Source organism: Sorex araneus, chromosome 1 (assembly GCF_027595985.1).
Source record: "Sorex araneus isolate mSorAra2 chromosome 1, mSorAra2.pri, whole genome shotgun sequence".
NCBI classification, from domain to species: domain Eukaryota; kingdom Metazoa; phylum Chordata; class Mammalia; order Eulipotyphla; family Soricidae; genus Sorex; species Sorex araneus.
The window spans coordinates 144190842-144206833 of NC_073302.1; the positions used below are offsets into that span (position 1 = coordinate 144190842).

The following is a 15992-nucleotide window of genomic DNA, read 5'->3' on the forward strand; positions in this document are numbered from 1 at the left end:
GTGGAGCAGGGTGTGTGTGTCGGGGGAGACGGGTGGGTTCTCGCCCACCGAGCAGGTGAACTCCTGGAGGCGGGGCGCGCCGAGGCGAGGGGCGAGCAAGTTTCCCACGGCGTCTCGGGGCCCCGCGAGCGCGCGCGAGGTCAGCGCGGGGCGCCGCCCACACCCGCCCACCGGAACCGCGGCCGCGGCGAGGCGGGAGAGCTCGGGGCGCCGGCTCTCCTAGGCCGAAACTCCGGCCCCCCGGGCTCGGGGCTGCCCGCGCCAACCCGAGCGCTTTCCGCGGGGTTTGGCTCCTGTCGCTTCCCGTCTCCTCGACCCCGCATCGCCGCCGCCGCCGCCGCCGCCGCCGCCGCCGCCGCCGGAGCCGCGGCGCCTCCTCAGAGCCCGGCTGCTGGCGGCGGGGCGGGCCGGGAGGGGGCGCGGAGGGAGCCGGCGGCTCCGGGACGCGAACGCAGGTGAGGAAGGAGCGGCGCTGAGGCGGGGAGGCTGGGGAGCCCCGCGGGGCGCGGCGGCGGCGGCGGCGTCTCGGCCACGGGCTCGGCCCCGGCCCCGGCCCCGGCCCGCTCAGGCCCTGCCGTCCGCGGCTCGGGCCCCGCTGCCCCGGCGCTCCCGCGACGGCCGCTCCGAGCCCGGCCCGACCCCACCCCGCCCGCCTCCCGCCCCGGCCTCCGCTGACGCGGCGGCCGACGCTTCCCCCGGAGCACCTGAGGCTCTTCGCCGTGGCCTCGGGTGGAATTACGCGGCCGTGGAAACGCGAGCCCCGGCGGTGAGGCTCGGAGACTCGGGGGCGCGGGGAAGGGCCGGGCGGCAGCCCCGGGGAGGAGCGGGCGGGCGGGCGGGCGGGGGGCGCGGGGCGCGGGCTGCACGCCCTGAGGCCCGCGGGCGGCGGTGGCCCCGGGTCTGGCCCGCCACCCGGCCGGTGGCGAGCGCCGGCACACACCCCCTTCGGGGCCTCTTCCCCGGGCACCGACCCACTTTCTTTTGTCTGGCCCGTTTCGGTATCGCTCTTTCGGCGGCTTTTGTTGCCCCGTCGGGTCCGGAGGGTCCAGACTTTGTGCCAGGCAGATGTCAGGCGTGAGCTGGGAAAGGCGGCCGGGGCGGCGGCGGGGACAGGGTCCTGGGGGAGGGGAGGGGAGGGGAGTATTATTAGTGTCTGCACAAGCACCGCCGTGGGCACGCACTACCTTGTGCTGTGGGAGCTAGTACTCAATCTATTTTCATTATTATTTTTTTGGTAGCATCAAATAGTCCTGAGCGCACCCACGAGAGCATTAATTAGTTGACTTCAAAGCAGCATTGTGTGGGCCGGTGACTATTAAATTACCCTCATTTTATAGCCCAGACGGCTGAAGCACCCACAAAAGAAAAGTGATTATATCAAAACGAAGCTGTCAGCCCTCGTGGGAGCGCTGATTAGAACTTGTCTGCCGAGAGTTGTCCCCCGTCCAGTCATGCAACAAAATTGAACGCTTAAAAGAGAGCCAGTCTGATATTCATGAGAATTTTAAAAATTTACTCATTACTGATTTATTTAAGAGTTGAGGCCTTTCAGGCTTCTGGGACAGTTACTCTAAAAGTGCTACTTAGAAGGACAGAATGATTTCTGTTGTTACAGTAGGAGTAAGTGCATGAAGTTAGGAACAAATTCCTTTGTCTTTCATCTGTAAAAAACTTTAATCTCTTACAGAAATGTGAAGCCACTGGGATCTCAGAGATAACTTAGTGGTTGTCATAGCCGAGACTGTAATTAGCAAATAAATCTAGTGGGGTTTTTGAGCTACTGGTGTCTCTGAATATTGAGCAAGTTTTCTCATGCAAAAAACTTTTAAAATGTGATTAATGACTTTAATAGTTTTAATGAATATTAACCTGCATGTATGTGTGTTACAGTGTGTTTGTAAAGCTTCATCATTTTGCTGGTTTGTCAACTGTTTGCTTTTAGTTGATTTTGCTAATCATTTATTGTCTCATTTCACTCCCCTCTTTTTTCACTTACTTGGCTTTCCAAAGTTTTCCTTTACTCATAAATTCAAGGAAGAGTGTCTTTGAAAAACGAGCTTTATTTCTTGGTAAAATGATTTAACTGGAACTTTTGTTTTGGGGACATACCCTGAGGTGCTCAGGACTTACTTCTGACTCTTTGTTTAGGGGTCACTCCTGGCAGTGTTGTGGAACCTTATGTGGTGTCAGGGATCAAACCTGGGCCTGGTGCCTACAATTGGAACTTTTATGAGGAGAGATACTAACTTCACTAGGGGCCTACAGAGTCATGCACTCTCTGCCTCCACCCAACCTGTTGGCAGTTAGGTCTTTTCTTTGTTTTTGTTTTGGGGCTATACCCAGCTGTGCTCAGGACTTTACTCCTGACTCTCTGCTCTGGGATTACTCCTGGTGGTGCTCATGGGATAATTTGGGGTGCCAGGGATCAAACTGGTGAGCTGTGTGCAGGGCAAGCTCCGTACCCCACGTACTATCTCTCCAGGCCCCACTTTTATTTTTAAAGGCACTGGTCGTTTGAATTACTGCTTTAGATGCTGGAAACCAGTTTCAAAAATGCTGCTGCTTTCACGATCATTTTGAGTTTTTAAAATTTTCAGCTAGTTTACATAAACTAGCTTTTATAGGCACTTAGGGTTTTCTTTTTTAATGACAAAGTCGTGGGGGGAATGGGAGGGTCACACCTGGCTGGTCTCATGTGCTACCACCAGCTCTGTGCTGGCCATTGCCAATGATTGAATGCAGGCTTCGAATTAAATCACGTGCTCAGTCTGTTGAGGTGTTTCTCTTGCCTAATCAAAAAAATTATTAATTCAGTTTGAGTACCGACTTATTTGCTAAACTTGGCAGCATGATTTCATCATGGTTGCAAAAGCGGCCTACCTTTAAGATTTAACATGATCAAGGATATTTAAAAGATTACCCTGAAGATGAACTCATCAAAATATAAAATTTCTCTCTTCAAAAGAGTCATTAGCAAGTTGTTATATATGCAACAGAATTTCCTTATCACACCAATTACCAGATAATTCATCTTCTTCATTTCTGGGTTGTTTGAAAAATTTTGTATATAAGTGCCAGTCCATAGAAACTGTACTAGCAGTTAAGCAGGTATTTGTTTGGTCCCTAAAATCATCACCAAACAAGAGTTCTATCGCAAATATATTAAGTAGTTTTTTGAAGGAATTGTAATATAAGAAAAATTTTGTGCACTTTGTAGCTTAAGAAAATGGATAATACTGTGACTGCAAATGTATCCTTTCCATTGCATAATGTTCATAATATATAATCAGCGGTGGGGGGGTGCTGTCCTTTTGATATTCAAATGGAAAATCATTCCATTATTATTCAAATCTGTCAACTGATAATGGATTGCTTTTAGAGAAGTCACAAATTTTTAGATACAGACTATTGAAGTGACAAATTATCAATAGAAAACTAGCAGTTTTCCCTAAGCATAGAGCAAAGGTGAACAAATGTGATGGTATTCTCCTAATTAATGTTCCATTTCCATTGTACCCCCATCCATTTCTTCTGATCATCACTCTTCTCTGACCTTCATCATTGATTTCCATTGTGGGACAGAGAAAATATGGCTCATGAGGGAAGAAGGTGCAGGGAAGAGATTAAGGTTATTCATTACTTATTAGCATATTCTCAATTTGGAAAAATAGCTCATTGTTAAGGACAGTTTTTCAATTTGAAAAAATTAATCATTTTAAACGTTTTATCAAAACTAACCCAGCAAGTCACGGAGGCCCCAGTTAAATTTGGAACTGTAGCACTGTAACACTGTAGCACTGTTGCCCTGTTGTCCCGTTGTTCATCAATTTGCTTGAGCGGCCACTAGTAATGTCTCTATTATGAGACTTGTTACTGTTTTTGGCACATTGAATATGTCACGAGTAACTTGCCAGGCTCTGCCGTGCAAACGGGATACTCTAGGTAGCTTGCCAGACTCTCCCAGAGTGTAGGATAATATAGCCTCAGTAGTTTAGGTTTATTTGGTTACTCCCATTACAGTGCTCCTATTCCTCTTTGTTTATTTGTAGCTTCTTTCTTAGTGTTCTGTTGACTTGTAAATAATGTTTTTCTCTTCTCCTTGAGTCCTTTGCATACTTTATTCAGAGCAAGTCCTTTTTGTATGGACACAGGAATACTTAACAAATGCTATGCTTTTGTAACCTGGGAGTCATTTGACTCTACATGATATTTTCCTCCAGGGCATCTGTTCTCTTGACCTAAGCCTCAGCTGCCCTTACTTCCTAGCACCCCCAAAGCACGGTCCCCGACGTGGGACAAGAAGGACCCAGGGCAAGCGGTGAGTTGTGTGCTACCCTGGCACCGAGATGGGCCTGGCCAAAGTGCCTAGTGCTTAACTATAAGTTAAGAGCTTGATCATGGACAAATGTTGTCATGATCCAAACAGTGATAACTAGATTCGGACCCTGCTAGGGTGAGGAATGATTAATCTGGCCTGAGTGCTGTGGTCTGAGCCTGTGGCAAGATGTTGCCAGGAGAGCTGCCTTGCAAGCCTCAATGTATCCCTTGCTATGTCCATACAAAAATAACTAGTATTAAGATGTTAATAAGTTCCTGGACTAAGGAAAAGAAAAAAACCTTAAGAGTGAGGAAGGGCTTTGGAATGCCCTGCCCTCAGGAAGGGCTTTCTTATGTTGATTTTGCTACCTGGCGGGGTGTAGCCCAGAGGGCTAGGTGAGAGAGACAAGAAGGGAGAGAAGCCAAAAAGAAGCAGCAGTTGATCCAGAGAGAGGCCGGTGCTGGGAGTGCGGGAGATGAGAAAGATGGAAGATTGAATAAATGGTAACTAATCAGCAACCAGCTTGGTCCTCGTTCTTCCTTCGCCTGTCCTTGACCACTGGCCGTCCCGATCCGGTCCACACACTGCGGTTCCGGGGCACCGAACGCGGGCGGTGAGACACAGCAGCCCGGAGAGCTCGCGAGTGCACTCGCCCCTCGGCGAGCCTTAGTTTTTTACACCAGAGGAACGGAGGAATCGAACCTTGGTCGGCTGTGTGCAAGGCAAATAAATGCCCTACCCACTGTGCTGTCGCTCCAGCCCCAAAATTTGGGGCATAAAAATAAATGCCTACATCAGAAATGCTTATTTTGACACTGGTATAGAACACAGTGTACAAAATGAAATCCTACTGACCAAAGTTTGGTATCTTTGATAATTAAATAATAACTCATTAATTGACAATATGGCTTCCTTATTAAAATTTATGGATGTTTCTGCCTGAGAAATTGAAGATCCTGCTGTATTAAATTTTGTGTGTTGTGGAAGGAGGTTGGCCCACAACCTCTGATGCTCAGGGTATATTCCTGGCTCTGTGCTCAAGAGTGACCCCTGGTGGTGCTCTGGGGACCCGCAGTACTAGGGATTGAACAGGGTTGGTGCGTTGCAGGACTAGTGCCTTATCAGCCTGTACTATCTCTCCTATTATAAAATTTTGATAAATTTCTCTGTTGCAAGAAGAAATATTAGAGATTATTTTTAAATAACAGTACATATTTATAAAATGTAATTATAAAACATGACTGAATAGATGCATCAGGGATCAATCCCCTTACAGCACAACCAAAAATTATATATAAATCTGAAGCAACATGCATCATTTCATTACCATAAAACTGATTAACTCAAGCACCTGTATTTAAAAATTTTTTTTTTCATTTTTATATGACTCACCGTGAGGTACAATTACAGTTTTACAAATCTTAGTGATTTCGTTTCAGTCATACAATGATCGAGTACCCATCCCTCCACCAGTGCCCATTCTTTACCACCAATGATCCCAGTATCCCTCCCACCACCCCACCCCTTCCCCCCTACCCCACCCTGCCTTTTTGGCAGGGCATTCCCTTTTGCTTTCTCTCTCCTTTTGGATGTTGTGGTTTGCAATATAGGTATTGAGTGGCCATCATGTTCGGTCTATAGTGTACTTTCTGCTCACATCTCCCATCCAGAGCGGGTCCTCCAAGCACCCTTTACTTGGTGGTCCCTTCTCTATCTGAGCAGCCTTTTCCCCTAGCATATGAGACCGGCTTCCAAGCCGTGGAGCAATACTCTTGGTACACATCTCTACTATTCTTATGTGTAAGTTTTGCGTTCTTTTACTTTATATTCCACAAATGAGTGCAATCTTTCTATGTCTGTTCCTCTCTTTCTGACTCATTTTACTTAACATGATACTCTCCATGTTGATCCACTTACATGCAAATTTTATGACTTCATCCTTTCTAACAGCTGCATAGTATTCCATTGTGTAGATGTACCAAAGTTTCTTTAATCAGTCATCTGTTCTCAGGCACTCGGGTCTTTTCCAGATTCTGGCTATTGTAAACAGTGCTGCAATGAACATTTGAGTGCAGATGTCATTTCTACTATAATTTTGCATCTCCAGGATATATTCCCAGAAGTGGTATTGGTGGGTCAAAATGGGAGCTCAATTTCTAATTTTTTGAGAATTGTCCATATGGTTTTCCAAAAGCGTTGAACCAGTCAGCATTCTCACCATCAGTGAAGGAGAGTCCCTTTCCTTCACTGTTGGTGGGGACATACTCACCAAGTCTGGTTGCTTTTGTTCTTATGGATGTAGGTCAGTCTCTGGTGTGAGATGAGCTCTCATTGTTGTTTTGATCTGCATCTCCCTGATGATTTGTAATTGCTCCCTGATGATTGCTCCCTTTTTCATGTGCCTTTTGGCCATTCGGATTTCTTCTTTGAGAAAATTTCTGTTCATTTCATCACCCCAATTTTCTGATGAGGTTGGATGTTTTCTTCTTGTACAGTTCAACCAGTGCCTTGTATATCCTTGATATCAGCCCCATATCAGATAGCATTGGGTGAATATCCTTTCCCATTCTGTAGATTGTTTTTGTATTCTAGTCGCAGTATCTTTTGAGGTGCAGAAGCTTAGTTTAAGATAGTCCCACTTGTTTATCCCTGTTTCCACTTGTTTGGTCAGTGGTGCGCCATCTTTGAAGATACCTTTAGCTTCAGTGTCATGAAGGGTTTTGCCAACTTTGTCTTCAATGTACTTTATGGATTCTGGTCTGCTCTTGAAGTCTTTTAATCCATTCTGATCTGAGTTTTATGCAAGGTGTTAGGTAGAGGTCTCAGCCCATTTTTTTGCATGTAGCTGTCCAGTTTTGCCACCACCATTTGTTAAAGAGGCTTTCCTTAACTCCACTTCACATTTCTTGTTCCCTTATGAAAGATTAGATGTTCATACATTTTAGTGTGGGTGTAAGGATATTCTACCCTGTTCCATTGGTCTGCAACTCTGCCTTTGTTCCAGTACCATGCTGTTTTAATTATACCGCTTTGTTCTAGAGTTTAAGGTAGGGGAATGTGAAGCCTCCTATCTGCTTTTCCCCAAGATTTGCTTTAGATATTCATAGGGGGTTTGTAGTTCCATATGAACTTCAGGAGTGTTTGATCCATTTCTTTGAAGAATGTCATGGGTATCCTTAGAGGGATTGCATTGAATCTGTATAATGCTTTAGGGAGCATTGCTATTTTGACAGTGTTAATTCTCCCAATCCATGAGCAGAGGATATCTATCCATTTCCTCGTGTTCTCTTTTATTTTGTGAAGTAGTGTTTTGTAGTTTTCTTTGTACACCTCCTTAGTTAAGCTGATTCCAAGGTACTTGATTTTCTGAGGCATGATTGTGAATGGGATTGCTTTTTTCATGTTGCTTTCCTCACTTTCATTATTTGTGTATAGGAAAGCCATGGACTTTTGAGTATTAATTTTATACCCTGCAACTTTACTATACAGGTCTATAGTTTCTAGGAATTTCTTGGTAGAGGCTTTAGGGTTCTCTAAATCATTATCACGATCACTGTCATCCTGTTGTTTGTCGATTTTCTTAAGTGGGCACCAGTAACGTCTCTATTCCTCCCAGCCCTGAGATTTTAGCATCTTTTTACTCGTTTTTCCCAACGATTGGAGGCTCTTTCAGGGTCAGGGGAATGAGACCTATCGTTACTGTTTTTGGCATATTGAATATGACACGGGTAGTTTGCCAGGCTCTGCCCCTGCAGGTGGGATACTCTTGGTAGCTTGCCAGGCTCTCCCAGAGGGGATATATACTCTAAATGTAGTATCATATCGTCTGCAAATAGTGAGAGATTGATTTTTTTTCTTTCCTACCTGGATGCCCTTAATATCTTTTTTTGCCTATCCACTATTGCAAGTACTTCCAGCACTATATTGAACAGAAACGGTGAGAGTGAGAAGTCTTGTCTTGTCCCTGATCTTAGAGGAAAGGCTCATAGGTTTTCCCCATTGAGGATAATGCTTGCCATAGGCTTGTGATAGATAGCTTTGACTGTATTGAGGAAAGTTCCTTCTAAATCCATTTTGGTGAGAGTTTTCATCATAAACGGGTGCTGGATCTTGTCAAATGCTTTCTCTGCACCTATTGATGTGATCATATGGTTTTTATCTTTTTTTTGTTGATATGATGGATTATGTTGATTGATTTCTGAATTTTAAACCATCCTTGCATTCTGGGATGAATCCCACTTGGTCATAATGTATGATCTTTTTGATGAGTTGTTGGATTCTATTTGTCAAGCACTTGTATTTTTGACGATCAACAGCCCAAAGTTCATGGTGCTGGTAGAATAGAGAGGGAGGTTGGAATTCCAGCACAGTCTCATTAGTGGAGAGCCGTGGTAGCAAAAATTGGAGATCAGGCAGTTAGAGTAACAGTACTTTGAGGAGAACTAAAATCACCAGTATTTTTTTCACTAGGCAGAGGAGAATCATGTGGCCACTTGTATTGGGTACTATGACTGTTGGTCTAAACTTTAGTAAATGTAGCAACCATAGAATGGCAGTGTAAATCCAAGTTTTCTCTTTACCTTTGCTGATACAGGAAGGTAATAAGTGCCAATAAAATGAAGTTTCCTTGGGCTATGTAAACCTTCTCTACTGCTCAGAGCAGCAGAGAGACAACCTAACAGGAAAAGACTTTGGACTGTATTGATTGTGTCCAAGGAGGAAAAGGACAGGATATTGGGGTTCACAGATCTATGGGTCTCCAGTGACTGCCTACATAGAATAAAGAAATATTCACATAGCTGGCTGCCTGAATTCTGTGTCAAGATAAGATCCCATCAACTTTAGCAGGCATATCTTGGCAAGTAGAATCCCCTCCCTTTGCACCTTCAGAGCTAAGAAGTTGCCAGGACTTTGCAGATATGCTAGTCTTCAGAACTCCAGGGAGCTTCTTTGCAGAGGGGAATCAGATTCAAGCAGCTGTTGTGTACTTGGGTATTGCCTTTGGACATTGAATGTAGTGGTTGTAGCATGCATAGCCTGACAGGCAGAGGCCTCTCTCCACTTTGGAAATTCAGGAAAGCCTGTCTCCAGAGTAAGCTACCAACTGCAACAGATATGTGCAACTATGTTCTAGAGAAGGGAATAGAGACCACAGACAATAATTAAGTCAGAACAGGTATGGTTGTGAAGTGAGGGTATAGTGATAAATTTCATGGCCCTCATCTAGGGAAGCAATGTAAGAGTACCGCCAACTTAATAAACTCTCTGCCCCAACACATCTTAGGTCCTGTAAAACAAGATCTCAAATCTAGAGCCACAGTGTCTCCTACAGAAAAAAAGATACATAGGTCTCACCCCCCCAAACCCTAAAAATAAATTTAAATCCTGAGACATGAAAGGAAAAAAATCCTCAGAAATCAATTATATTGATACAGAAATAGGACGCCTAACAGGCAATTAATCTGAAATGGCTATTATGAATAAAAGCAACCAGATAAAGCAAATATACAAATATACAGTGAATACAAGATCAAAAATAAGAAAAATATAAGGATATACAGGGGCAGGAGTTGTTTTACAAATACATTGAAGTGCTAAAAAAATTCCAAACAGATATTCTTGGAATGAAAAACACAATGAGTGAATGTAAAACTTCCATGGAAAGGAAAGAAAACTCAATCTCAGAGTGAAGAATAATTAAAACTGAAGGCAGCATTCTAGTAATCAATCAAATGGAGGAATAGAAAGGAATAAGATTTAGGAGCTGTGAAGAAATTCTTTGAGACGTATCAGACTTCATTAAAATAGAAAGCTTGAGTGTAATGAGTATTACAGAAGAATACTCTTTCAGAGTATTTAATAATCTTTCAGAAGAAAGATCCCAGAAGAGAGGGGGAGAGAGAGAAAAGAGAGACAAGAGATATTGTTCAAATAAATAATAGCTGTTAACTTCCAAAACCTAAGGAAAGAAATAACTTTACCTAGAAAATATTCTCCTTCCAAGTCTAGGAGTTGGTAGAATACCTGGATTTCTCAATTAAATTCATGGTTTTTCCCTACTGTGTTTCTTTATATAACACCTATGAGAGAGACTATTCATAGTTCCTCTCTTTCAGACTAACTTCACTCAGCCCGATACTCTCTAGATCCATCCACATAGCAGCATATTGCATGCTTTTATCTTTTCTTAGTGCCAAATAGTATTCCATTGTATATATGTAGCATAATCTCTTTATCCAGTTATCTGTTCTTGGGTACCCAAGAAAAAACACAGGGATCAGAGAGATAGAATAATGGGTAATAGTGCTTGTCTGGCAAGTGGCTGACCTCGTTTGATTCCTTGTCCCTGTGCATTGCCAGGTGTGGGAAGGAAGGAAGAAGGGAAGGAAGGAAAATAAAGGAGAGGGGAGGGGTAGAAGGCATTTACATGAACAGGAATAATATAAAACGAGGAAGAATAGGACAGAATCTTTTAATCTGAAGATGGACGAGATGACCAGCACAGGAAGACTTCTCAGACATGTGATCACAGATACAATATGCATGATAGATATGAAACAAATATATGTGCCAAAGATATTTAGAAAAGAAAGAAGTTTAGAGAATCACCAGGGAAAACACTCTGAATGAAAAGGCACACAGAAACTCATAGAAAAGAAACACCAGAAACACAAACCCACTAGAAAACAGATAGAATTGCAATAATGACCTCCAGATATCAATAACCACCTTAATAGCAAATGAACTGAACTCACTAATCAAAAGACCAAGAGTGACTGTATAAATTTTAAAAAGCAGGATTCATTTATACTATGCACACAGGAAACTCATCAGCTCTAAAGACAGATTCCTGGAATAATGTATTTCAAGGACAACTAGAAGCTCCTCATATAAGGTATTTCAGGACAACTATAGAGAAAAAGGTCAGGGAATGTCTATATTCAAACCTAATAAACTACAGTTATGGTTTTCAGTATTTTTACCTGTCAGCTCATGCTTGCCTCTAGCTCAAGGATAACGCCTTGCAGTACAAAGGGGTAGCCTACATGAAACATTGGGAATTCCAGCTGGTTTTGACCATGTGCAAGGCAAGCAAGCACCTTGCCTCTGTACTATTTCTCTGGCCCCCATAACAGCATTTACAAAAGCCAAGGATCTGGAAACAGTCTACCTGCTGTACAACAGATATGTGCTTAAATAAGTTGTGCACGTATGGAATAGAGTATTGCTCAACTGTGAAGAGTGTGAAGGATGTTGCAGTTTGCTGAAACTTGGATGGAATTGAAAAAGGTGCTGCTCAGTGAATGAAGTGAGACAGAAAACGATGAAGACCAGATGATCTTACTGATGTAGAGACTAAAGAAATAAAGCAATGAATACATAATTACCAATAGAAACAACTATGAAACAGTGGAACTGAGGTCTGAGGATGATAATGGGTTGGGGGAAGGGGAAAAGGACCTTGGGTTAGTGGTGAGAGGGAACATGGTACTCATAGTGGGCATGGTATAGCAGCATCACAATTATAAAAATGATAGTATTGTGGGGAAAAAAGTGAAAAATAGCTCTTTTTGGTTTGTTTTGGAACTACACCAGGCTGTACTCAGGGCGTAGGGCTTACTTTTGACTCTGCACTTAGGGATCTTTCCTGACACACTGGGGGAGCCAGCCATGTAATGTGCTGCTGATCAAACCTGGGTTGGCTGTGTGCAAGGCAGGCACTGTACTGTCTCTGGCCCTGGCAAACACATCAAAAATAGATAAAATTAATGTAAAAAATCTAACAAGATGTCTGCTCTCATGATCTTTGTTTAACATAGTTTTAGGAATACTGGACAGAACAATTACTCAAGAAGATTACAGATTGGACAAAAGGAATAAAACTATTACTATTTACAGATGACAATAATGTATACAGAACACTAGCACAGTTTAAAAGTATAAAAGTATAATTCAATACAAGTATGTAGCAGGATCAATTCACTTGTATCACTTGTCATCCTGTTGATCTTCGATTTGCTCGAGCAGGCGCTAGTAACGTCTCCATTCGTCCCTGTCGCGTGCTAGTGTAGCCCAATGGTATCTGCTCACTCCAGGAACACGAAGAGTCTCAAACCATTTGTTCAGGGTTTTGACGAAGAAGTCTGACCATCTCATAGGTGGACGGCCATGTGGTCTTTTGACATACCTTGGAATCCAGTCGGTAATAGCGCTAGTCCAGCGGTCATCTCTTTATCGTATTACATGTCCGGGCCATCCATGTAGCAGGATATAAAACTATAATAGCATCTGTCGTATTTCAAATATTCAGATTTGTAAAGGAAAGAGAACATTACCTCATTTACAACTGCATCAAAAAAAGTAATGCATCTGGAAGTACGTGTAGAAAGGAGGCAAAGGAATGATGCACTTGGAATAACACATTGTTAAAAATAGAAGAAATGAAGAAATGTGAAGATATTTTTATATTCATATATTTATATTGATCACTAAGTGTGGCCTCAAAGCAAAGACAAAGATACATCCTATTAGAATTTTTCAAGGAAATAGAACAAAAATTCTAAAATTTGTAAGGAATGATAAAGACCACAAATAGCCAAACCAACCGATGCTGAATGAAAGAAGATGGAGATACTTTGGTCCCTGACTTTTCAACTTGGACAGCTACAGTGTGTGTGTGTGTGTGTGTGTGTGTGTGTGTGTGTGTGTGTGTGTGTGTGTGTGTGTATGTGGTGAAAGAGATGAAGAATGTTTTGATTAGTTATATAAGCCTGTTTTGTTCTGTGTTTATTTCATAAAAGTGACACCTTATTTTTAGTTCAATTTAATTACTGATGTAACTCAAGGACTTTTTTATGATTCTATATTTCCTATGAAACACTTCTCTACTTTGAGGTGTTAGCTGTTATTGTATTCTTAAATACATCTTTCAGTTCTTTATTTTTTCATATTTTGTGTATTTCTTGTAATGCACAGATGAAAAATATAAGCGAACAGCCACTGGCAAACCTTTTACCATTTCGACCTAGTTATTTTTCTGGATCAGAATTTCTCATTTTTCTCCTTGAGCCGTTTTCATAAATCAGTGGTTTTCAGTGTTGGTATATGTGGTTTAAATATAGATATATAATTATTCAAATAGGTTTAGATTATACTAACACATTATTCTTTTAAAAATCAGTCACATAATCCAGATACACAGTGAGAATCACTCATGCAGATTACTATTTGACCTAAAGATTTTAAGTTATATATTTGCATGTGTGCATGTGTGTATATATATATGTGTGTATGTATACATATATCTTTATGTATATATGTGTATTTAAGCATATTAATAAAATGCTCTCTTATGTGAATTTTAAATGTTTCGGAGTTTTTAACCCTTCAGGTTGAGAAATGCTTGTGATACAGAATAAAATACATGTGATATCCATATTGTAGATAAGACAAATAACATATTGTAAAAAATTATAAAATATTTTAACATACAATATACAGAATAATATAAGGATATTCATGTTCTACCATTTTGTCTTATAAAATATTAACAATTTTCTCAGGTTTTTTAAAAAAGAGAGAAAGCTTTCACAAAAACTTAAGCTCTTTTAGATTTGTCCTATTGGTTACCATTATTCTAAGCCTGTTCTCATACTTAGTCATATTTTTACTTTTGCTACATATACATACATCAGTAAGCAAGATAAAACATTGTTTCAAAAACTTTAACTTTTAATCTGTTACAGCCATTTGTATAACATTCTTAAATGTATATATTTCTGTGGACTGCTAAGTGTGTTCAATATGCATTTACTTCTAAATACATAAACCTTTATTAACTTGAATTGCTGTAACAGAATACTACATAGTATTCCCTTGAATGCATGAACAGAAACTTATTTGGTGGGTTTCCAATTGATGAACATTTGGGTCATTTTCAGTTTCTTGCTATTACTGCGAAGTGTTTCTAAAAATGGACGTGTCTGTATGATAAAATATTTTCTAATACATACAGAAACCTGAAGTAGAACTGCAATTTTATGGAAACACATGTCTGTCTTATTAAATCTTGCCAAGTTGCTTTAATTATACCTCACCATTTTGGTTTGTGAAATTTTTTATTGTTGTCAGATTTTAAAGATTTTTCCAGTGTAATAGGTGTGAAATGATTTCTTATTTTTATTTTCCTGATTTCTGGTGATATTGAACACTTTTCATATTTGTGTTCATAGGTGATTCTTTTTTGAAAATTGCATTTTTACATTAAATTTTAAGCTTTCTATTAGATACTTGTGTATAAAAAACTTGTAGAATTGTATTAATCCTTTGTAATATTGAAGATTTTTATGGCTATGATTTATCTTTTAAATTTTATTTTATTAGTCTATTTAAAATTATATGAATATTTTGAATTTATTCTCTTCTTTGTGATTTGGGACCATTTTGACCTGCATTAACCACAACTGTGGTTTCCTAATGTTCATAACTCTTAATCTCTGATAATTCTTTAAGGTGGTAAGGGATAAATAGAGGAAGAAATAAACATCTCTATGGTTTAATACTGAAGTATACATGAAATGATTATCTGACACTGTAAAAGAATTTCTCAGTTCAAAATTGGGATCTAAATACCTTTTCTCATTTTTCATTAACTTCCTGTGAAGATACAGAATAAACTCACCACTAAACTAAAAATCAGAAGACACTAAAAATATTTGAAGGTTGCCTTGAACATGTGACTCTCTAAATCTGACTTGAAAATCTACATTTTCTCTGAATACTGCCATTGCATAGCCCTGGTGGCCCTGGAGACCCTCCAGCTGTGGGTTCTCCAACAGTTGTTTTATTGTTTGTTTGTTTTGTTTTTAATTTAAAGGGTGAGAGATGCCCTTAATTAAGCAATGGTTATTGTTTGATGGGAATGTCTTTTCATTTGCTTCTGCATTGATTTATTGTCCTTTTGCCTCAGGATTCATGTGGACTGCCTGAAAATAAAGACTAAGAGTCTTTTCTCCCTACTCCGCCCCAGTCCCCACTTCATCAGTTCCCTCCTCTACCAACCAGGAAATTAGGAAGACATTCTTCTATATCCCTTGGACACTGTTCTGTTAAGTGAGAGCTACTGAATTTTCATTCACTTTTATTCCACTCTTCTTCCCCAGAAAATTCTAGGATACCACTAAGCAAAATATATTGGGTTTGGGATGGGTGTTACAGAGTATTGGAGACTTGAGACACCAAATGAACAGCAATAATTGCACTTATGTTTTTTTTTCCTGGATTATGTCATTTTATCTCCCAGGATACTGAATAAAGGACAGTAAAGGTGTTGTTTGGAACAGAATAGAGAACAAAGAATCAGGTGGTGAAGGCCTGTTAGAGAAAGGGAAACCAGAATGAGTGCTTTGAATAGCAGCAAATCCTATCTTGGATCTCAGCAGGTGGGATGATCTCAGCAGAAAAATTGGGCAGGGGAGTTTCCTTACCTTGAGTGTTTTTACACTAACTCTGTGTAGATCTCTTCATGATTGAAATTATAGGTTAAAAAATATGGTAATAATAATAATAAAGAACCCTAAAATGAAACCTCTAAAATACTGCAGGACAAAGGAAGATTTGTTATTAAGAGGAGTTTTAATATTTAATTTGAAAGGTGTATCAATTATAATATATA

At 41.0% G+C, this 15992-nt stretch overlaps 1 protein-coding gene across 2 annotated transcripts in view; it reads left to right on the forward strand.

Annotated features, from left to right (window-relative positions):
* The first annotated feature begins 202 nt into the window (after nt 1-202).
* RNF180 (ring finger protein 180) overlaps nt 203-15992 on the forward strand; it is a 143080-nt gene continuing 127290 nt past the window's right edge. Inside the window, exon 1 of one of the 2 annotated variants that reach the window (XM_055147164.1) lies at nt 203-455. The gene's annotated coding sequence lies outside the window, so the exon portion shown is untranslated. Of the gene's footprint in view, nt 456-646; nt 767-15992 lie in introns of those variants that run through there. The other variant, XM_055147167.1, reaches the window with a different exon arrangement.